An 11,918-nucleotide genomic window follows, 5' to 3' on the forward strand; every position below is an offset into this window, starting at 1 on the left:
CCTTACTTTTGGGGCCAATAATTGCCTTTGTTACTTTAGGTCTCCTCTGATTCCAAATGTATTTTAGGAAATTTTCTTCTAGTTCTGTGAGGTATGCTAATGGTATTTTGATTTGGACTGCATTAAATCTGTATAACGATTTGGTGAGTATCGCCATTTTTACTATTCACAAGTAAGGAATAGTTTTCCATTTCTGCTATCCTTTTTGTTATTTTTTTCAGAGCACTATAATTTTCTTTTCCTTTGGGAGACTGATTCCTAAGTATTTCATGAGTTTGGATGCCATTGTGAATGGTGTGATTTCCCTAATTTCTCTGTGTACAGGAATACTATTGATTTATAAGAATCCTTTACCATGTTTCTTCTGGTTGATTTCCTAGGTACTGTCTTAATGTGAGAGGTTCTTTATCTATATCTATACAGTACATAAAACCTGTGGGAATTGGCAATCTTTCAGAATCATGCATGAATAGTATTGAGTAGGTAGTAAAATACAGCTGAGATAATATTCACACCCCAAATGTATATAAATGAGTTAAATTAAAATTACTTGATTTGTTTGTTTTACAAATGTAAGAGTAAACTAAGTTTCAATGCTACATAAGGAGAGAAACATCACAAAGCATTCCAGATCCACAGAGGACAATCTTAGTGGAGAGGAAGAAGCTCCAAGGGATGTCAAGGGGTAATGATCTCAGGGGGCCAAAGAACTCTCACTAAGTATGCATCAAACTCACAACATCAAACAGGGAGTTCATCTCAGGTGTTCAGAAAGCAAATGGATTAAAAATATTTCTCACTGACAGTACAGAGTGGACAGAATGGATAAAGTTTTTTCATTTTAAAGAGATTCTTCTTTGGAATATGGTAAAACTGTTATATCTCTAGTTTCCATGAACATTGTTCTACATTCATTAATAGCCAAGAATTGGGCCAAGGATATAATTCAGCAGCACAGAAACTGCCTGGCAAGTACAAGGTCTTGAGTTTGTTTCAAGTATAGCCAAGTATTATAGGTGTTAATGTGTGGTGAGAATTCAGTTAAGATTCAAAAGGCACAGTTGTACCAGAGAAATACATTTTTTATTTTTCTATTCCTGACATAGTTAATACAGACACAAAAATGTGCAAGACTTAGGAAAGTGCACACTAAGAATAGTACTCCAGACACCATACTTAAATAAATTACCCAATAAGGATTGACTCAGAAAGCGTTTGTATTTAATCTATGTATCAGTTGAGAAGTATGACATTTTTTAAAATGTATTAAGTACAAGGTCTACAGGGTCTCACTACACAAATTGGACTCATAGTGATCCTCCTGTTTTCAGCCTTCCAAGCGCTAGGATTACAGATGCACACCACCACACCCAGTCTCAGTTGTTGTCTCAGCAAGTCCCGGGGGGTGGGGCTGGCACCATAGGCTGGGATTGAATCCCAATCCCTGCATCTGCCTAAGAAGGTGCTTTAGTCCACTGAACTATCTGGCCAGCCCAGCAATTTTGACAAAATTTTTGTTTCTCATCTTCATTTTCCTTAAATTTCAAATTTTACTTCTTTTATTTTTCTATTTCCCAGGTTCTCCATCTTTACTGGCGCAACTACTAAGCTTCATTAGTCTTCAGACACTTGGTTAACTGTGTGCTGTTATTGTTGAATTTTTTTTATTGCTGATGGTGGCACAGTGGTTGCATTTAATAGATATTCCCTGCATGTCAAGAGTTGGCTTGTATTTATGTACACATTATAATTGTAGACCTTGAGTCTATGATTAAGGATAGTACAATAGTAGCTCTTATTATTTTTTATTTTAAACCACTTTATTAACATATTGAAACACACTAAAGTTATTCATATTAATGTATGCAACTTTATGAGTTTGTAGTAAATATATTTATGGTTATGAAACTATATTATCTATGCCTAGTGTTAACCATTATCTCCATTTGCATCTTATTAGAGCTAAGAACATCATATAACATCTCACGTCTTGCTGAATTTGATGTAGGAAATGGAAATTATTTGAAGGTGTCTCTATTTGAGTTTATATAAGAGAGTGTACACTGATAAAAATAATTTTGCTTCAATTTCTGTTTAATACTAATATGCAACTTTGGTTTTAAGTTTTTACCTTTAAATATGAGTGGCTTGGATGATAGTGCTGATTTGTACTGGTTCATTGAAAGGGGAAGTCAATGATTAATGTATTCTCTCTTTTTAGTTTTTGACAAATTTTACATGCTTATAACTGTTAATATGAACAACTTCCTGGAAGACAATATGTAATATAACAATCATTGTTGAATTCTTATTGTTTTAGTGAAATTAGGTATTGTTTATAATGTTTTTACTCTATTCTGTTTAAAAATAAAGAAATAAGAATGGCTTTTATTTAATTTTTTATTTTTAGTGTGAAATAAGCAGTTTAATTACAAATTTGATGCTTTTTTGTAAGTAGAGTTGGTCAAAATATAGTCAATATGGAGGAAATGGTCATGAATTTCATCGAGCAAGTTTCATTGTGTGCTTGATATATGTCCAATCTTTGTTTCATAAAATATACTTTGTAAACACATCTGCAGTTCACTTTTATTCAATTGCATATCTCTTTTTTCACAAGGAAAATACAAATTTATGTTTATTCTTTTCCATAATTTTATTGAGAAAGGAATAGCAGTGAAACAGTTTCAAACCAAATTGGTAGGACAGTATCAATAATTAACACATTGCATACATTCTTCCTAGTGGCAAATTGCTGCACAAGATATGGACATGATATCCTATTTATAAACACTATTAAAACAAATCCCTCTATTCATTAGGAGAATGTAACTATGTATCTATCCTAACCATTCTGAATACATAGATAAAAAATGGACATTCATCTTTATCCCCTTTTTTTGTTAACTTCCATTATTTGAATATTATAGATGTGTTAACTCAGCAAAATATTCTAAAAGAGTCCAGTAATCCATAATAGTATTGGGTCTTCGTCTTGACTGGCAATGTCAGAACTTGTTGACATGAGTCCCCTACAATTCAACATAACAGCATGGCTTTACTTCTTATACTTTGTTTTTATATTTTTCTTCTGTATGGTTAAGACTAAGGTAAAGCAGGATCTATGCAACAAGAGTTGTAGCTTTTGGGTCTGATAAGGTCAGTTAAATCCCCTCAGGATTTATCCTGAGATCCTGTACCTCAGATTGTAGAACTTTTGTCAGTGTCAGCCATGTGGATGAGTCACGACCATCACTTGGCCAATGTGCTCTCTGTGAAAGCCTGTGAGAATGTTTTCTCTCCATGTGACTTTCCTTAGGCAAACTCTACATCATCGATGACTTCTGTCTTTGGCCCCATAATCTTGTTTAGAAAATTTGGAACACTACAGAGGTACATGACATTACAGTGCAAGTTCTCATGTGTCCTGAGTCTTAATTGACCTTGGAAGGCTAGGGCCAAAATGTTGGCTTTCCTTGCAGCCTTCCTATTTATCTAATTTTGGTCTGCAAACTTAGATTGTTACCCTCCAGGAGACAAGCTTATTGTTATTACCATACAACCTAGGCTGTTAAGCTTAACCTCACTATCTGTCTGATTATCAAACATCTTAGGCATAACATGGAACATATATTTTTCATCAAGTATTGATATGTTGAATTTTAAGTCCCTACAGAATATGATGAAAAAAAATTAAAAAAATTAAAATATATTTTTTAAAATAGACATAAAGAATTATATACTTCTTATGTTTACACATAAGTCCAAAAATCTCACGGTGACATACAACCTTGAAGCAGGACAGTCCCACAACATTCCTTTTTCTGTCTCTTGCCTTCATTCACCACCCCTTTGTTTTTGAACAATCATCTACCTGAGAGACAGCACAGCAGCAACTGGCATGTCATGACAAGCAGCCCTTATTCAGAAGACCAGAATGACAGGCATTCCAAGCATGAAACTCCTATTACAGATTACAATTTTCAGTGCAGCTGCTTAGTTCACAGGTATCAGTACATATAGTTAGTCAGGGTGAGAATCTTTCCAATTAACTTCTAGATTCAAAAATCTTCTGGAGATTCTCAAGATCATTGCTTTGCCCCTCCTGTACATGTAACTGTATGGCTTGTCACTGTCATCTTTCCTAGCTCTTCTCCTTTCCCTCTTGTAATTAGTTAGTCCTCGAGTTCCTGCTTTCCTTTTACTTGTATTATATCTTTCTATTTTTATTTCTTCTTCTGAATTCTTATACCAAGGAAACTATATGATATTTACACATGTGTGTATGGTTTATATCATTCATGAGTATATCTTCAAGTGGCATCCACTTCAATATAAAAGCTTCAAGTTTGTCATTCTTTATAGCTGAGTAATACTCCATTGTGTAAAAAATACCACATCTTTTTCAACCATTCCTCAGGTGATGGGCATCTTTGTTGTCCTCTTGAATTTTTCCCTTCACCAGTATATACTGGCTTTCTTTATTTCACTTGATCAATGTTAGTTTGAAGTTGAGACTCTCTGAGAATAGGATTGCTACCCCTGCTTTTTTCTGAAGGTGCTGGGGCATGTAGTATTGTGTTCCATCCTTTGAATTTTAGATTATGAATGTCTTTATGAGTTAAATGTATTTCTTGTATACAGTATACTGTTGGATTTTGTTTCCTAATCAACTGTGCCAGTCTATTTCACTTAACTGGTGAATTGAGTCCATTTACATTGATGGTTAGAATTGAGATGTATTGATTTATGATTGACATGTTATTTTTCTGTTGTCTTTGTCTCCTTTTTCTCCTGTGTTTAGTTGCTTACCCTATTTAGTTGGTTGCTTCTGATCTCATTCGTGGAGTTCTGATCATTTTGGTCACTCTCTAGAACATCTTTCAGTAAACTGTGTAGGGTTGGCTTGTCATCATGAAATTCTTTAGTTGTTCTTTGTCATGAAAGTATGTCACTTCTCCACCAAACTTGAAAGAGAGTTTTGCAGGGTACAGTAGTCTGGGCTGGAATTTGTCTTCATAGAAGACTTGAAGTATTCTGCTCCATGCTCATCTTGCCTTCACGGTTTTTGAAGAGAAGTCAGCCATAATTCTGCTGGGTTTTCCTTTGAATGTGATCTGCTTCTTTTCTCTAGCGGCTTTCAGTAAATTATTCTTGTGCTGAATTTCTGGGATCTTGACTATTATATGTCTCAGTATGTTTTTAATTGGGTTGAGGTTACTTGGCATTCTGTATAGTTCGGTTACCTGAATGTCAGATTGCTTCCTCATATTTGGGAAGTCTTCTGCTATTACTTCTGCCCATATTTTTTAAATGTCATTTGTATTGACTCCTTCTTTCTCATTGATGCCTATTAGTCTCACATTGTTCATCTTTGCAGCATCTTGCAGGTGATGGATTATTTTTTCCTGCATCCTAGTTGTTTTTAAAAGATCCTTTCTTATCTTTTCACTAGCTGCACCAGCATCTTCAAGATCTGAAACTCTGTCTTCACTTTCACTTAAATGGTTTTGCAAGCTTGTGATTGAGATTTTTAATTCCTCTATATCTCTTTGACTCTGCTTCATGCGATTTATTTCTTTCCTGCATTGCTCATTCAAGGAATCCATCATTTTTCTATTCTCCTCTATTTTTTCTGAATGTCTTCTTTAGAAGCAGTTATTAATTATTTTACTGCAGTGTTTTTTTTCAGATTGGGTTTCCTCCCTATGTTTCTGTAGTTGCTTCTTTACTTCAGATGCTAAGAATTCCAAGAATTCTTTTCTTATTGCAGAAAATTATACTCTGAGTTCTTCTATAACTTTCTTCTGTTGCTTATTTACTATTGAAGCTATTAATTCATATATTTGAGCTGAGGTAGTAGAAAAGAATTCTGCTCTGAGTTTCTCTATGATATTCTGCTGTTATTTATTTACTATTGACGCTATTACTTCATACTTTTGAGCTGAGCTAGTGTCCTCTGCACTTGTTCTGGGTGGGCATTGGGTTTCCTCCATATGTTTCTGCAATTGATTCTTTACTGCAGAAGTTTTTAATTCAGGGATTTCTTTTTTCATTTCCAATCTGAGTTCCTCTATACTCTTCTGCAACTGTTTCTTTATTTCAGAAGCCATTGATTCCTTTATTTCAGCTGTATGATCCCCACTTTGATCTGTGTTAATGTCTTCTGCACTTGTTATGGGTGGGCGTGGGTTCTGAGATTGCATTTTACTCCTTCTCGTTGGCATTTTGTATAGCACTGTCTTCTAACTTTTGTTGTAGAGCTTTCATGCAGTTATAACCTTAGCACCTACTGAAGTTCAGGTGCAGATCTGCAAAGTTTGGATTAATCCAGCTGTACCTGGCTTGTTTCTGGCTGCTCTCCTCAGCTCCTTCCTGCTTCTACCCTCAGTGGTGCACCTGTTGTGCCCCCTGGCAAGATGTTCTGTTCCTGGACTACCTGGGTGGTTCTCTCCCCTACACTCTCTGCAGGGATTGCCGCTGCAGGGTCAGCCCAGGCCTTTATGCCAGGCCTGAACTGAGTCTGTAAGAGGCAATGTGAAGTACAGGGAAGAGTCAGCTCTCCCATACAGTCACCGGGCCTGGTCTAGGACTAGATCTGGGGGTTCCTGAAAAGAGACAGAAATTCCTACTTGGTGTGTGACAGCCCTACAGAGTAGTGATGGGCATTCCACGGAGTGGAAGAGGGTCTCACCCATGCTGTGTCTAGCCTGGGACCAGTAGGTCCCACCAGTGCAGGGTAGGCAGAAGCTCTCCCAAACACTCACCTAGCCTGGGCTAGGACTCTATTATTTCTTATAGTATGTAGAAATCCAATTTTTGTTTGACTATTGTTGTTGCTGATTTTATGTCACTGCCTATATGGCATAGTGTTGCTATTAGTTGAATTTTATTATACAACAATATCTGGTTTTCTCTATGTCATTAACACTACTGTCGTTCATTTTCAGAGAGCTGAGTGTGCGCCAATTGCACTGTACCCTCACCTCCTAAATTAACAGACATGGTTGGGCCTTGAGACAGCATCAAAAGCTCACTGTTAGCCACATCCAAAATGCATAATGAAGAGCACACTAACCAAAGAGATCTCAATGCTGGTAAGAAAATCTTTGCACTTCCTTGGACCCGCAAACCTCAGTAGACACATGCACATACACACACAGGCACAGACAAAAACTAGAAACCCAAGAGGACGAGATAACGAAATGCCTCCAAACACTCTCCATTCTTGCAGAGAAGATATATTTTATTGCTTTATTACTTGCCCATTTTGTCTAGTGCATTTGCTTATTTATTTATTTAGTACAGGGTCTTGCTACACAGCTTGGACTTGTAGTGATCCTCCTGTCTCAGCCTCCCCAGCACTAAAATTACAGGCATGTGCCACCACACTGGGTTTTAGTGGTCGGTTCTGGGGTCACCAGGGTATGCAGTACTAGAGATTGAACCCGGATCCTTGTGGTAGCCAGGCAGGCACTTACTCCACTGAGCTGTCTCCCACCCCTAGTGCCTCCATTTTTCATGGTGAATAGAAGTGGTGAGAGTACACATATTTGCCTTATTTTTAATATTAGGGGAAGCATCTGATCTTCCACTGTTGAATATGATTTACAATGGGTTTTTGAATAGATTCTTTATATCTAGTTGAGGCAGCGCTCTTCTATTCCCAATTTATTTAATGTTTGACTTCAAAAGTCTATATGATCTCCTCAAATAATTTTTTACCCTTATTTTTGTGGCTATCATATGAATTTTGTTTATTTATTCTGTTGGTATAAACTACTACAATTTTTTCTCAAGTGGCAAACCTTGCATTAGTGGAAAAACACCTCAGTAATTTTGTTTACTTGTTTTCAGTGCTAATAGCTTGCTAATATTTTATTGATTTTTGGGTCCATAGTCACAAGATATTTTGGGCATAAATTTTTTGTTTTTATTCATTGACATACAAAACATGGCCAGCCTCACCCCCAGGCACTCTGAGCTAGCCACCAAGACCTGGCATAATGGTTCACACCTATAATCCCTGTAATCCTAGTGATGAAATGGGGAGGCTGAGACAGGATGATCACTATGAGACTGAGCTGCATAAGTGAGACCCTGTAACAAATACATAAAATTTAAGCAGTAACTGTTTATTTCAATAAACCAATAGAAATTAGTAGTATGATTATCTTAGCCATCTTGCATGTGTATATATAATATAAATTTACATATTAGAATATTTATGTATTTCCATTTTTTTTCTTCTTTCCCTCATCCCAGTTGTTCTTTCTTTTGGAGCAGTTTCTTTTCCTTTCACAATAGCTATTGAACTCTTCAGATTTTGTTTACTCTTTCAGTTTATTACACTAAGCAGGCATTATGATGCTTGCACATGCACTTATTTCATGTATGACTTATTTCACATATTAGTGTCATCTCTAGTTGCATCCATTTACCTAGAAAAGCCTCAAGTTTATCTTTCTCTATACCTGAGTAAAACTCCATTGGATAAAAATATCACATCTTTTTTATCCATTCTGCAAGTGATGAGCATTTGGGTTGTTTCCAAGATTTAGCTATGAGAAATTGTGCTGCTATAAACATGGGTACACATATATCTTGTGCTATGATGTTTTTCATTTTTCTGGAAAAATACCAGATGGAGAGTAACTGGGTTGAATAGGACCTCTAATACTAATTTTGTGAGGAGTTTCCACACTGATTTCCACACTCCTACCAACACTGGAGAAGAGTTCCTTTTTCCCCACAGCCTCTCCAGAATTTGTTATTGGTTTATTTTTTTGTTAATAGCCATTCTTTCCAGAGTGAAATAGGTCTCAATGTTGTTTTAATTTGCATTTCTCAAGTTACCAATATTGCTGAACTTTTTTTCATATATTGATTTTCCATTTGTATTTCTTCAACTGAAAAGTGTGTATTCATCTCAGATGCCCACTTTTGTATTGGTTATCTTTGAATTTTTGGAGACTTCTTTTTTTAAATTCTTTGTATGTTCTAGATAGACATTCTTTGTCTGAGAGACAGTGAGCTAAAATTTTTTCCCAATTCATGGGTTTACTTTTTACTATGTGAGTGATTTCTTTTTTTATGTGCAAACCTTTTAAAAATAATGAGACCTTAGTTGTTGATTCTTTGAAGTATTTCTTATGCAATTTGGTTTTTCTTTCTCTCTCTGCCTACCTTAAGATTAATACTTTTACCTAGTTTCTCTTCCAGATTTAATGTTTTGCTTTAATATTTTGATCATTAACCCATTTTGACCTTAATTTAGTGCACAGTGGTTGACATGGGTCTGGTTTCAGTCTTTGACATGTAGAGAGCCGGTTTTTCCAGCACCATTTGTTAAAGAGGCTATCTTTCTTCTAGTGGACATGTTTGACTCCATTGTCTAAGATAAGGTGGCCGAGTGTATTTGTAGTTGTGTTTGCACCTTCTAATCTGTTCCATTGATTCATTGATCTGGTTTTTTGCCAGTGCTATGCTATGCTAATTTTATCACAGTAGTTGGTAGTATAAGTTCAAGTCAAGTATTATGGTGCCTCTTGCCTTTGTTACTCAAAAATTGCTTTTGCTATTCTTCTGGCCCCAGATGTTTTGGAATGATTTTTTTTAGATCTGTGAGTTATACTAATGGTATTTTGATTGGGATTGCATTAAATCAGTATAGTGCTTTTGGGAGTGTGGATATTTTCATAAATTGGTTCTTCCTATTGAGGAGCAAGGAATATCTTTTTACTTTCTTTTTCTTTTCTTTCTTTCTTTTTTTTTTTTTTTCGGTAGTGGGGATTGAACTCAGGACCTTGCACTTGCCTGGCAAGCACTTATTCTACTAAGTAATCTCCCCAACCCCTCTTTTTACTTTCTTAAATCCTCTTTGATCTCTTTTTTCAGAGTATTGGAATTTTCATTATATAAATCTTTTACTTCCTTTGTTACATTGATTTCTAAGTATTTCATATTTTAGATGCTATAGTGAAAGTTGGGGTTTCCCTAATTTCTCTTTTGTGAGTTTGTTGTTTGTGTACAGGAATGCTGCTGATTTTTGAGTGCTGACTTTGTATTGAGCTATGTTTTGGTGGAGTTTTGTGGGTTTTCTATGTACAGTATCATGTTTCTTCAAACAATGATAATTTAACTTCTTCCTTTCCCATGATTATTCCTTTTATTTATCCCTCTTGTCTAATATTTCAAGAACTATACTGAATAGGAGTTGTGATGTTCTTGTTCTGATTTTTTTTTGTTCTGATTTTAATGTGAAAGCTTTCAGCTTTTGTCCATTTAGTATGATGTTTACTGTTGGTTTGTCATAGATGCCTTTTATTAGTTTGAGGTAAAGACCATCTATGTTGAGTTTCTTCAGGGTCTTTTATTATGAATGAGTGTTGGATTTTATCAAAACTTTTTCTACAACTATTGATATGATCATGTGATTTTTATTTTTCATTCTGTTGATATGGTATACCACATTCATTTATTATTATTATTATTATTATTATTATTATTATTATTATTGGCAGAACTGGGGATTGAATTCAGGCCCTTGCACTTGCCAGGGAAGTGCTTATTCCACTGAACCATCTCCCCGGCCCCTATTTTCAAATGTTGAACTGTCCCTGAATTCCTGTAGTTAATCAAACTTGGTCATGGCATGTAATATTCTTTTTCAGGAGGACAGAATACAGAAGAATAGTGATAAAAAAGGGGAAAAAACACCTATTAGAAATGGTACAGAATTCTACTGAATATAATGATAGGAACTCAACTGAACATAATGATAGGAATTCAACAATGGTTGTTACACTGCATGATGATCTCCTGCATTCTGTTTGCTAGTATGTTTTCAAGGACTTTTGCATCTGTGTTCATTGTGGAGATTGGCCTATAGTTCTCTTTTTTGTTGTTGTTCTGTCTTTTTCTGGTTTTAGTTTTAGAGTAATACTTGCCTCCAGGAATGAGTTAGAGAGAACTGTTTCTCTTCCAATTTTATTAAAGAGTTTCAGCAGTATTGGTGTTAAATCTTCTCTAAACTTGTAGAATTCAGGTGTGAATCCATCAGAATCTGTGATTTTTCTTGTGGGTAAGGGGTTTTTTATTATATTTTCAATTTAATTCTAATGAGAGTGAAGATTTTTCAAAGTAGGAAAGAAAAAACCTCAAATTCATGAAATAAAAAATAAAAACGGTAAAATCACTACAGATCATGAAGAAATTCAGAACATCATCAATTCCTAATTTTTTCTTCTCTAATGCCATTTCTATTCTTAGTCATGTAATAGAAACAACTCAAGTGTCCCCTGGCAGAAAAATGACCAAATGCCATGCTTATTCACACAGTGGAAGATAAGTTAGCAAATAGAACAGTAAGTTGTTGATACTTACAATGTGGATAAATTTCAAAAGCATTGTAACTGAAGGTTGTGCTACAAAAATAATTTTATTTATCTCATTTGTGTGAAAATTTAGAAGTAGGTTAGTGAAAAACTAATCAGAACAAGGGATGCTTCTGTATGGTAGGATGAAGTTTAACCACAGAGGGCTATTGGAAAAGTAGGTGCTTGACTTACACAGGTTTATGTCTCTCTTAATAGCTAATATTTTTTTTCAGAACTAGGTATTAAACTCAGGCCTTTGCACTTGCAAAAGAAGTGTTTAGTCCACTGAGCCATCTCCCTGGCCCTATAGTCAATAATTATATGATAAAATTTGTGGATTTTATTTTATATAAGTTTTACTTCAAAATATGAAAAAAAGGTTGAACTCTAGTTATTGATAAGTTAACAGGAGAATTTAGAGGGAATATTTCTAAGGGCTGCAATTTCTGAAAAGTTAAATATTCTTTAAAGAAAGATAATAATATCTACCCCAAAATTAATTGCATGAACTAGGAATATATTAGGCTACTTGGAAAACAG

This window comes from Octodon degus, unplaced genomic scaffold (assembly GCF_000260255.1).
Source record: "Octodon degus isolate 3935 unplaced genomic scaffold, OctDeg1.0 scaffold00302, whole genome shotgun sequence".
Taxonomy (NCBI): domain Eukaryota; kingdom Metazoa; phylum Chordata; class Mammalia; order Rodentia; family Octodontidae; genus Octodon; species Octodon degus.